The sequence below is a fragment of the Pan paniscus genome, chromosome X (assembly GCF_029289425.2).
Source record: "Pan paniscus chromosome X, NHGRI_mPanPan1-v2.0_pri, whole genome shotgun sequence".
Taxonomy (NCBI): Eukaryota; Metazoa; Chordata; class Mammalia; order Primates; family Hominidae; genus Pan; species Pan paniscus.
The window spans coordinates 134794455-134806535 of record NC_073272.2 but is presented as its reverse complement, the minus strand read 5'-3'; positions in this window follow the sequence as shown (position 1 = coordinate 134806535).

Below are 12081 nucleotides of genomic sequence, written 5' to 3'. Positions count from 1 at the left end.
CATAAGCTTATGCCAGTAGTCATCTTCATGCTTCTTGTCTCATCTGAATGTTGCCTCATTCTCATTCTAACAGGTATCTTCTTGGTAGTTGTGTCACATTAAACATTAACCTATTCCCATAGGTTGTTGAAATACTCTAAATCTTAATCTTATTCCAGTGGCCACATTAATGGTGTTGGGTCCCACTGAACTTTAACCTTATTCCAACAGTGATCTTCTTTTTTTTTTTCTTTTGCTGCAGTGAACCTTAACTTTATTCTAGCAGTCATCTTTATGATGGTTGTCACTGACTGAAACTCAAACTTATTCCAGTGCTGTACTTCATGCTTCTTGTTGCAAACTGTATATTGATTCCAGTGGCCAACTGAATACAAGATATCACACATGAAGCAAAACATTATTCAACTGGCCATCTTCCTGCATTTTGTCTCACAATGAATCTTTCTTTTTTCTTTTTTTTTTGTGACAGAGTCTCACTTTGTTGCCAGGACTGGAGTGCAGTGGTGTGATCTCGACTCACTGCAACCTCCGCCTCCCAGGTTCCAGTGATTCTCCTGCCTCAGCCTCCCAAGTAGCTGGGATTACAGGCATGCCCCATCATGCCTGGCTAATTTTTGTATTTTTAGTAGAGACAGGGTTTCATCATGTTGCCCAGTAGTCTCAAACTCCTGACCTCAAATGATCTGCCCAACTCGACCTCCCAAAGTTCTGGGATTACAGGCGTGAGCCACCGCGCCTGGCTTCACAATTAATTTTAACCTAATTCCAGCAACCATCATCATGCTTGCTCTTCCAGAAGGAACTTTTATCTTATTCCTGTGGTCATTATCATGGGGGCAGTCTCACACATAATCTTAATCTTATGCAAGAAATCATGTTCCTGACAATGTGTGACACTTGACCTTTACCTTGTATCAGGGGTTACCCTCAGGTTTGTTGACTCACACTGAACATTAGTCTAATAGCAGCAGTCAGTCAGCTTCATGCTTGATGTCTCACAATAAATCTTATCTGTATTCCAGTGGATTTCTTCATAATTATAAGCTCACACTGATCATCTTCATGCTTGTTTTATTATAGTGAATTATAACCTCATTCCAGTGATCATTTTCATGTTATTTGTCTTATGCTGACAAACCTTCCTCCTAACCTTCCTTCAGCAGTTATGTTCATGCTTGTTGTCTCACACTGAAGCTTAACCATTTTGGTAAGACATCTACTTGCTTATTGTCACATACTAAACCTTAACCTTATCTCAGCAGACATCTTCATACTAGTTGCCACACTTTGAACCTTCATCATATTCTGATAGTCATGTTCAGATTTGTTGTCTCATTCCGAACCTTTATTCCAGCAGTAATCAGCATGTTTGTTTTCTCACACTGAATACAATTTTTTTTTTCAAGACTCACTCTGTTTTCTTGAGACGGAGTTTCACTCTGTTGCCCAGGCTGGAGTGCAGTGGCACGATCTCAGCTCACTGCAACCTCTGCCTCCCGGGTTCAAGCGATTCTCCTGCCTCAGCCTCCTGAGTAGCTGGGATTACTGGCATGCACCACCACACCCAGCTAATTTTTGTATTTTTAGGAGAGATGGAATTTCACCATGTTTTCCAGGCTGGACCCAAACTCTTGGCCTCGAGTGATCCACCGGCCTCGGCCTCCCAAAGTGCTGGGATTACAGGCATTAGCCACCGCGCCCAGCCTTCACACTGAATACAATTTTATTGCAGCATTCATCTTCCAGATCTTGTCACACACTAAAGAATAGCTTTAATCTAGTCGTTATGATTGCTATCTCATGCTGAATATTAACCTCATTCTAGCAGTCATCTTCATGCTTACTGTCTCATTCTAACCCTTACTCATAACGCATCAGTTATTTTCTTTGTTGTTATGTCACACTGAACTTTCTCCCATTCCTGCAGTTAACTTCTAGTTTGTTGTCACACTCTAAACCTTTATCTTATTCTAGCAGTCATGTTCATGGTGGCTGTGTCATACTGAACTTAAAATTTATTAATCTAGTGATCTTTTTTGTTGTTAATTAACAACAAAAAATGAACTTTTTTGTTGTTAAACTTAGTTTAATTTAACCAAACTGTTAATTTAAATTAAGTTTGGCCTGAGGATGTCTCCCTACCTTAAGTCTGTAAAGAAACTGAAAGCCTTATTTAGGAGTATATATTTTTTGGTAACATCTAGCTGAGTCTCAGAAAATTGCAACAGTCAAGCTTCAGCCAGTCACAGGCTGCCAATTGATCATGCCCAAATGGGGCAAATGCCAAGCTGTAACCAATCAAGCTATTTCTGTCCCTCATTTCCATGTTCTTTTCTTCTTTTTTTTTCTCACTTCCATTTTCTGTCCATAAATACTGCCTGTCCACTTTGCAAAGCAGAGCTCTCTGAATGTCTTCAGGTTCTGAGGGCTGCCCAATTTGTAAATCAGTCTTTGCTCAATTAAACTCTGTTTAATTTGTGTGTGTGTTTTTTTTTGTTTGTTTTTTGAGACAGGGTCTCTCTATGTTACTTAGGCCAAGCTAGTCTTGAATTCCTGGGCTAAAGCTATCCTCCCTCCTCAACATTCTGAGTAGCTGGGATTATGACGTACACCACTGTGCCCAGCTAGTCTTTCTTTTAAACAGAACCTAACCTTATTTCAGCAGTCATCTTTGGAATTGTTTCTCATATTGAGAGCACCTTATTCCAGGGGCCATCTTCATGCTAATGTCTCACACTGAACCTTCATCTTTTTACTATAGTTATTATGCTTGGTATTTCACACTGAACCATAACCTTTCCCAGTGAAAATTTCTTGCTTTTGACTGACATTCAACCCTATACTTACACAAGTGGGTATCTTTCTGTTTGTGTTCTCAATCTCAATCTTTTTCCACCCAACTTTATTGACAAATAAATATTATATCTGTTTAATGTCCACAATGTGATTAATACACATTGTGAAATTATTACTATGATTAAGCTAATCGACACATCCATACCTCACAGTTACCATTTTTTTATATGATGAGAACATTTAAAATCTACTCTCTTAGCAAATTTCAAGTATACAATCAGTATAATTATACTCATCATGCTGTACATTAGACTTCCAGAACTGATTCATCCTGCATAACTGAAACTTTAACCTTTAAGCAACATCTCCCAATTTCTCCCACACCTCCATCTCCTAGCAACCACCATTCTACTCTCTGCTTGCATGAGTTCAACATTTTTAGATTCCACATATAAGTGAGGTTATGCAAAATTTGTCTTTCTGTGCCTGGCATACTTCTCTTAGCATAATGTCCTTCAGATTAATCTATGTTGTCACAAATAAAAGGATTTCCTTATTTTTAACATTTGAATACAATTCTATTTTACGTATATACAGGCATGCCTCAGAGATATTGAAGGTTAGGCTTCAGACCACTGCAATAAAGCAAATATTGCAATACAGCGAGTGACACAAATTTTTGGTTTCCTAGTGCATACGAAAGTTATGGTTATGCTATACTGTCATCTATTAAGTGTGCAATAACATTATGTCTATGAAAACAATGTACATACCTTAATTTAAAATACATTATTACTAGAAAAATTCTAATGATCATCTGAGGCTTCAACAAGTTGTCTTTTTGCTCGTAGAGGATCTTGTCACAATATTGATGACTGATGACTGATCAGGGTGGTGGCGACTGAAGGCTGAGGTGGCTATGGCAGTTTCTTCAAATAAGACAATGATGTTTACTGCACCAATGGAATTTTCCTTTCAAGAAAAATTTCTCTGGAGCATACAATACTGTTTGATATCATTTTACCCACAGTAGACCTTCTTTCACAATTGGAGTCCATCCTTTTAAATCTTGCCACTGCTCTATCAACTAATTTTATGTAATATTCTAAATCCTTTGTTGTTATTTCAATAATGTTTATAGCATTTTCACTACAAGTAGATTCCATCTCAAGAAACCACTTGCTTTGCTCATCCAAAAGAAGGAACTGTTCACCCTGTAAAGTTTTATCATGAGATTGCAGCAATTTGGTCACATCTCCAGGCTTCATTTCTAGCTATTTCCACCACATCTGTAGTTACTTCCTCTACTGAAGTCTTGAACTCCTCAAAGTCATCTACAGGGTTGGAAACAACTACTTTTAATCTCCTGTTAATGTTGGTATTTTTGTCTCTTCCCATAAATTATTAATGTTCTTAATGACATTTAGAATGGTGAATCTTCCAGAAGGTTTTCAATTTGCTTTGCCCAGATTGATTAGAAGAATCACTCTCTATCAATAATGGTAGAGAATGATTCTCCTACCCACTATGGTAACCATAGCCTTATAAAATGTATATCTTAAATAATGACTTGAAAGTCAAAATTACTTCTTGATTCATGGGCTGTAGAATGGATGTTGTTAGAGTTGGAATGGATGTTGTTAGTAAGCATGAAAACAACATTTATCTCCTTGTAGATCTCCACCAGAGCTCTTGGGTGACCATTACATTGTCAATGAGCAGTAATATTTTGAAATAGATCTTTTTTTTTTCTGAACAGTAGATCTCAATAGTGGGCTTAAAATAGTCAGTAAAGCATGGTGTAAACAGATGTGCTGTCATTCAGGCATTGTTATTCCATTTATAGAGCACAGGCAGAGTTGATTTAGCATAATTCTTAAGAGCCCTAAAGTTTTCAAAACGGTAAGTGAGCATTGACTTCAACTTAAAATCACCAACGGCTTTAGCATCTAACAAGAGAGGCAGTCTGTCCTTTGAAACTTTGAAGACAGGCATTGAATTTTCCTCTTTAGCTATGAAAGTCCTAGATGGCTTCTTCTTCCAATTGAAGGCTGTTTTGTATACATTGAAAATCTATTGTTTAGTATAGTCACCTTTATGAATTATCTTAGCTAGATCTGGATAACTTGCTGCAGCTTCTACATCAGCACTTGCTGCTTCAGCTGGCACCTTTATGCTATGGAGATGCCTTTTTCCTTAAACCTCATGAACCAATCTCTGCTAATTTTAAACCTTCCTTCTGTGGCTTCCTCACTTCTCTTAGCCTTCATAGAATTGAAGAGAGTTAGGGCCTTGCTCTGGATTAGGCTTTGGCTTGAGGAAATGTTGTAGCTGGTTTCATCTTCTATCTAGATCACTCAAACTTTCTCCATAGCAGCAACAAGGCTGTTTTTCTCTCTTATCTGTGTGTTCACTGGAGTAGCACTTTTAATTTTCTTTAAGAACCTTGCCCTTATATTCAAAACTTGGCAATTTGGTACAAGAGACCTAGCTTTTGGCCTATCTTGGCTTTTGACATGGCTTCCTCAGTAAGCTTAATCATTTCTAGCTTTTGTTTTAAAGTGATAGAGGTGTGACTCTTCCTTTCACTTAAATACTTAGAAGTCACTGTAGGGTCATTAATAGGCCTAATTTCAACATGGCTGTGTCTCATGGAATAGGGTGGCCTAAGATGAGGGAGAGAGATGTCAGAATGAGTGATTGATGGAGCAGTTAGAGCACACACAACTGTTTATCAATTAAGTTCACCATCTTATGTGGGTGCAATTTGTGGCAGCCTGATATGGTTAGGCTCTGTGTCCCCACTCAAACCTCATCTTGAATTGTAATCCCCACGTGTTGAGGGAGGGACCTGGTGGGAGGTGATTGGATCATGGGGGTAGTTTCCCCCATGCAGTTCTCATGATAGTGAGGGAGTTCTCATGAGATCTGATGGTTTATGTTTGTGGGGCTTCCCATCCACCCGTTGCCTTGTGCTTGCTTCTCCTTCATCTTCTGCCACGATTGTTAGTTTCCTGTGACCTCCCCAGACATGTGGAACTGTGTCAATTAAACCTCTTTTGTTTATAAATTGCCCTGTCTCAGGTAGTATCCTTATAGCAGTGTGAGAATGGACTAATACAGATAATTGGTACCAGGATAGTGGGGAGCTTACTGCTATTAAGATACTTGAAAATGTGGAAGTGACTTTGGAACTGGGTAGCAGGCTGAGGTTTAAACAGTTTGGAGGGCTCAGAAGACAGGGAGATGAGGGAAAGTTTGGAACTTCCTAGAGGTTGTTAAATGGTTGTGATCAAAATGCTGATAGTGATATGGACAATGAAGTCCAGGCTGAGGTGGTCGTGGATGGAGATGAGGAACTTATTGGGGACTGGAGCAAAGTTCACTCTTGCTATGCTTTAGCAAAGAGACGGGTGGCATTTTGTCCCTGCCCTAGACATCTGTGGAGCTTTGAACTTGAGAGAGATGACACAGGGTATCTGGCAGAAGAAATTTCTAAGCAGCAAAGTATTCAAGATGTGACCTGGCTTTTCCTGAAACCATACAGTTATATGCATTCACAGAGATGATTTAAAATAGGAACTTACATTTAAAAAGGAAGCAAAGCATAAATGTTTAGAAAATTTGCAGCCTGACCATTTGGTAGAAAAGAAAAACCCATTTTTGGGGGAGGAATTCAAGCTGGCTACAGAAATTTGCATAAGTAACAAGGAGCCGAATGTTAATAGCCAAGACAATGAAGAAAATGTCTCCAGGGCATATCAGAGATCTTGAAGGCTGTCCCTCCCATCACAGGCCCAGAGGCCTAGGAGGAAAACATGGCTTCATGGGCTAGGCCAAGGGCCCCGTTGCTCTGTGCAGCTTCAGGACTTGGTGCCCTGTGTCCCAGTCACTCCAGCTCCAGCTGTGGCTAAAGGGGGCCAAGGTACAGCTAGGGCCATTGCTTCAGAAGGTGCAAGCCCAAAGCCTTGGTGGCTTCCACTTGGTGTTGGGCCTTCAGGTGCACAGAAGACAAGAGTTGAGCTTCAGGAACCTCTGCCTAGATTTCAGAAGATGTATGGAAATGCCTGGATGTCCAGGCAGAAGTGTGCTGCAGGGGCAGAGCCCTCATAGAGAACCTCTGCTAGGGCAGTGTGGAATGGAAATATGGGATTGGAACCCCCACACAGAGGCCCCACTGGGGCACTGCCTAGTGAGACTGTGAGAAGAGGCCCACTATCTTCCAGACCTCAGAAAGGTAGATTCGCTGATAGCTTGCACCATGCACCTGGAAAAGCCTCAGGCATTCAATACCAACTCATGAAAGCAGCCTCAGAAGCTGTACTCTCTAGAGTCACAGGAGCAGAGCTGCCCAAGGCTGTGGAAGCCCACCCCTTGCATCAGCATGCTTTTGATATGAGACATGGAGTCAAAGGAGATCGTTTCAGAGCTTTAACATTTAATGACTGACCTGCTGGGTTTCAGACTTGCATGGGGCCTGGACCCCTTTGGCCAATTTCTATTTGAAATGGGAACATTTACCCAACTGTAATACCCAAGATACCCCCATTTTATTTTGGAAGTAAGTAACTTGCTTTTGATTTTACAGGCTCATAAGCATAAGAAGGGTCTTGCCTTGTCTCAGATGAGACTTTGGACTTGAACTCTTGAGTTAATGCTGGAATGAGTTAAAACCTTGGGAGACTGTTGGGAAGGCATGATTTGTTTTGAAATATGAAAAAGACATGAGATTTGGGACGGGCCGGGGTGAAATAATATGGTTTGGCTCTGTGTCCCCACCCAAACCTCATATCGAATTGTAATCCCCATGTGTTGAGGGAGGGACCTCATGGGAAATGATTGGATCATGGGGGTAGTTTCCCCCATGCTGTTCTTGTGATAATGAGGGCGTTCTCAGGAGATCTGGTTGTTTGATAAGTGTCTAGCATTTGCCTTCTGCACTCTCTCTCCTGCTGCTTTCTGAAGAAGGTACTTGCTTCTCCTACCTCTTCCATCATGATTGTAAGTTTCCTGAGGCCTCCCCAGCCATGTAGAACTGTGAGTCAATTAAACCTCTTTTGTTTATAAATTACCCAGTCTCAGGTAGTATCTTTATAGCACGGTGAGAACAGACTAATACACACCCCCAAACAATTAGAGTACTAACATTAAAGATTATTGATCACAGATCACCATAACAGATATAGTAATAATGAAACAATTTGAAATATTGTGAGAATTACCAAAATGTGACAAAGAGACACAAAGTGAGCACATGCTTTAGCCACAAATCTGGGTTGCCACAAATCTGCAATTTGTCAAAAACACAGTATCTGTAAAACACAATAAAGTGAAGCACAATACAACAAAATCCCTGTATGCATATCTCACATTTCCTTCATCCATTTATCAGTCTATGTACACTAAGATTGATTTCATATCTTAGCTATTGTGAAAAGTGCTGCAATGAACATGGTAGTGTAAATATCTCTTTGGGATATTGATTTTAATTAAATATATATGTAGAAGTGGTATTGATGGATCAGATGGTAGTTCTATTTTTAATTTTTTGAGAAATCTCAATATTGTTTTCTATAATGGCTGTACCAATTCACATTCCCACCTAGAGTATACAAGGGTTCTTTTTTCTCCACATCTTCACCAACACTTATCTTGTTTTGTTGTTGTTGTTTGTTTGATAACAGCCATTCTAACAGGTGTGACATGATATCTCATTGTCGTTTTAGTTTGCATTTTCCTGATTAGTGATGTTGAGCATATACCCGTTAGCTATTTATAGGTCTGTTTTCTTTTTTCTTTTTTTCTTTCTTTTTTTTGAGACAGAGTCTCACTCTGTCGCCCAGGCTGGAGCGTAGTGGCACAGTCTCAGCTCACTGTATTCCGCCTCCCGGGTTCATGCCATTCTCCTGCCTCAGCCTCCCGAGTAGCTGGGACTACAGGCGCCCGCCACCACACCCGGCTAATTTTTGTATTTTTAGTAGAGACGGGGTTTCACTGTGTTAGCCAGGATGGTCTCAATCTCCCGACCTTGTGATCTGCCCACCTCAGCCTCCCAAAGTGCTGGGATTACAGGCGTGAGCCACTGCGCCTGGCTATAGGTCTGTTTTCTAAATGCTTTAGTGTCTGTTTCCCAGTTGTTCATCCTACCAGATGTTATATCTGCTTTAAAGATATTACCACTCTCTACTGCTGTGTAACGAACCACTCCAAAGTTCAACAGTGTAAAACAATAGCCATGTTATTATGCTTTCAAATTATGTGAGTTAGGAATGTGGACAGGGCACAGAGGGATGGCTCTTCTCTATTCAAGATATGTAGGGCCTCAGCTAAGATGACTCAAATGTTTCGGGGTTGCAACTGCTGGAGCTGAAGGATCCACTTCTAAGACAAAATGAGATGGCTGAGGTGGCTGAAGAACAAGCTCAGTTCAGAATAACCACCAGACAGCCTACAGGTGCCTCTCCATATTGATCAGACTTCCTACATGGGATCCAAGAGCAAGTGCTTCTACTGAACAAGATGGAAGCTACAAAGTCTTTTATGACCCCACCTCAGAAGTAACAGAGTATCATTTCTGCTGTATTCCTTTAGTAGCAGTCTCAAGCCTGCCCAGATTCAAGGGCAGGGGACAAGAGACTCCATTTTTGATGGGAAAATAATTTGAGGGTATGCTTTAAAACTCCCAACAGGTAAAGAAATCAAGACTTGGAGACTTTGTCAAGGTCATTTGCTTGGTAAACAAAGAACTTCTCGGTGTTAATTATACAATCTCTCTGCTTGTAAATGGAGGAATTGGGGTTAAGAATTGTACACTTCTGGCCAGGCGCGGTGGCTCATGCCTGTAATCCCAGCACTTTGGGAGGCCGAGGCAGGCAGATCACTTGAGCCCAGGAGTTAGAGACTAGCCTGGCCAACATGGCGAAATCCCATCCTACTAAAAATACAAAAATTAGTCAGCCATGTTGGTGGGCACCTGTAATCCCAGTTACTTGGGAGGCTGAGGGAGGGAGAATTGCTTGAACCCGGGAGGTGGAGATTGCAGTGAGCCAAGATCGTGCCACTGCACTCTAGCCTGGGCGACAGAGCAAAACTTCGTCTCAAAAAAAAAAAAAAGTATACTTCTTTTTCTCTTCCCTGTTCCCTTGGTATGTGTGTGTGGGGTGTGTATGTGTTACAGCAGCATGTAAGTAACATCTTAGGGAAAGGGACTCTAGTCTTCCCAAGATGAACTGTACTTCTTGGGAGATAAGGCAGTACAAGTGTTTCCTTCCACTCCAGGCTAAAATGAAGGGCCTCTAGTTCTTCACTGCTCACCCTCTACTTCCCCGCATTCATAGGAAAGGAACCTAGTTGAGAAGAGGTGGCTGAAGAATTACTGTAGAATACACTTCAAAGTAGAGGTAAACAGATCTCTTCTAGGGCCAACAGGTAAGGTATGATTTTCAGGAAAGGCCTCAAGTTTTAGAGTTCTGAAGTTATCTTCAGTAATTAATATATTTATATTCTTGTACTAGGTGATAAAGATGTTCATTAAATGTAAATATTTAAAATATACCAATATTTTAGTAATTTTTACTATCTTAGAATCCTTAGGAAATGTAAACTTAGGTCTTGCTAGAATTCTGAGAAGTCCTTTCTGACAATGCACAAAAAGCTGGATAGAGGCTAACCTATGTATCACTCCGGGAGAAAAAGATTTACCACCACTTCCAATCCCAGTGGTTAAAGTCTCAGGGATTGGGAACTGAGTAAACTGATTATCAATGCTAAGGAGAGGCTAAGAGATGAGCTGTCTTACCAACCCATTTCACATCTGTTACAGAGGACTATAAAAGAAGCAGGGGGCTGGGCCCAGACTTAAGGGTAAGCTTCAGTTATTTACGAGAATATTCAGCCCATATCAGTAGGCTAAAAATGAGAGAGGGTTATAGGAATAAAGATGACTCAGTTTTCTGGAGGTGCTCAAGACTGTTTCTCTTGGGGATTCTATGGTGAGTGCAGGTGCAAGAGGACAAAGTGTAATGACTCTCTTCCCCCACCTCATGGGGAGGCTTGGGGGCTGGTTCCCCTGTTTATTCCCTATTTCTCTGGATTTTAGCCTACACAACATCCTCAGTACACTATGAAACAATCCCTGAGAATTCAGGAGGGCCACAGTTGCAAAAACCTCAAAGTGCCCTGTGCAGGTTCTCTCTGCTTTCAGAAAGACAAATAACTATGGGATCCTGAAGGAGAGCGTTCTCAGCCTGGTTTGAAGAGTCCAGGTCTCCCCTAGGTCCTTTAGCTTCCTGTTTTAACTGCCTGCCTCAATGCCCAGGCAGCTACTAACAATTGCTGTATAACATCCACAGAACAGACCAAAGGTGGTGGAAAAAACTTACCAAGGGAAGGGGGAATACAAAGGTTCAGGGAGGCAGAATGGGGAGCAATTCGATCTTGATGTCACCAACCCTTCACAAACACCAAGAATACGCCTAAAGACATTAAAGTAATTGAGCGGTCCAAGGCTCTATTCTAAATTTGCACCCTATAGAGCCCTTATTTTCTAAGGTTTTAGGATACTTAACAAATTTTATAAAATGTAGGTCTTTAAAAAAGCCTAAATGAGCTTTCAAAGCAGAAATAGAATGAAACTTGTTCTCTAATCACAATGTAGCAAAACCAAAAATTAAGAGGAAAATGGCAACATTGTATATCTCTTAAGTCAAAGAGGAATTATAATGAAAACAACCACCATTTTGAAATCATCAATAAGAACATTACATATAAAAGCTATGAAGTATGTCCAAAGCCATAAAGAGAAGAAATCTATAGCTTTAAATGCTTTTATCATTAAACTACAAAAATGAGAATATAATACGGGGATATTTATTGAAAGCTTACAGTGTGTAGGGCCAGAGCAAAATATATTTCATTTAATCTTCATAGTACTTTTGAGGTAGGTACTGTAATTTCCCCTTTATAATAGCTAGGAGGTAGGTACTGTATTTTGCCCTTATCTTTTTGAAATGCTCAGAAGTACAATTAGACATAGAAGTATAATTATCCATGCAATGTTCTAAATATGTTATCTGTTTCCAAGAACTATTTCATGTGTTTCTTGATTCAATACCAGAAATATTTATTCTTATATATAGGGCACTGTAACAAAGAATATTAGACATTCTCTAACTTGTAAAAATCTAGTCAAGTATATTTGATATAAATGAGAGGGAGGATGCAACTCATATTATGATTGCAACTAACCCTACTAGCCAAAAATGGACTGTATTAAATGCTAAAAAT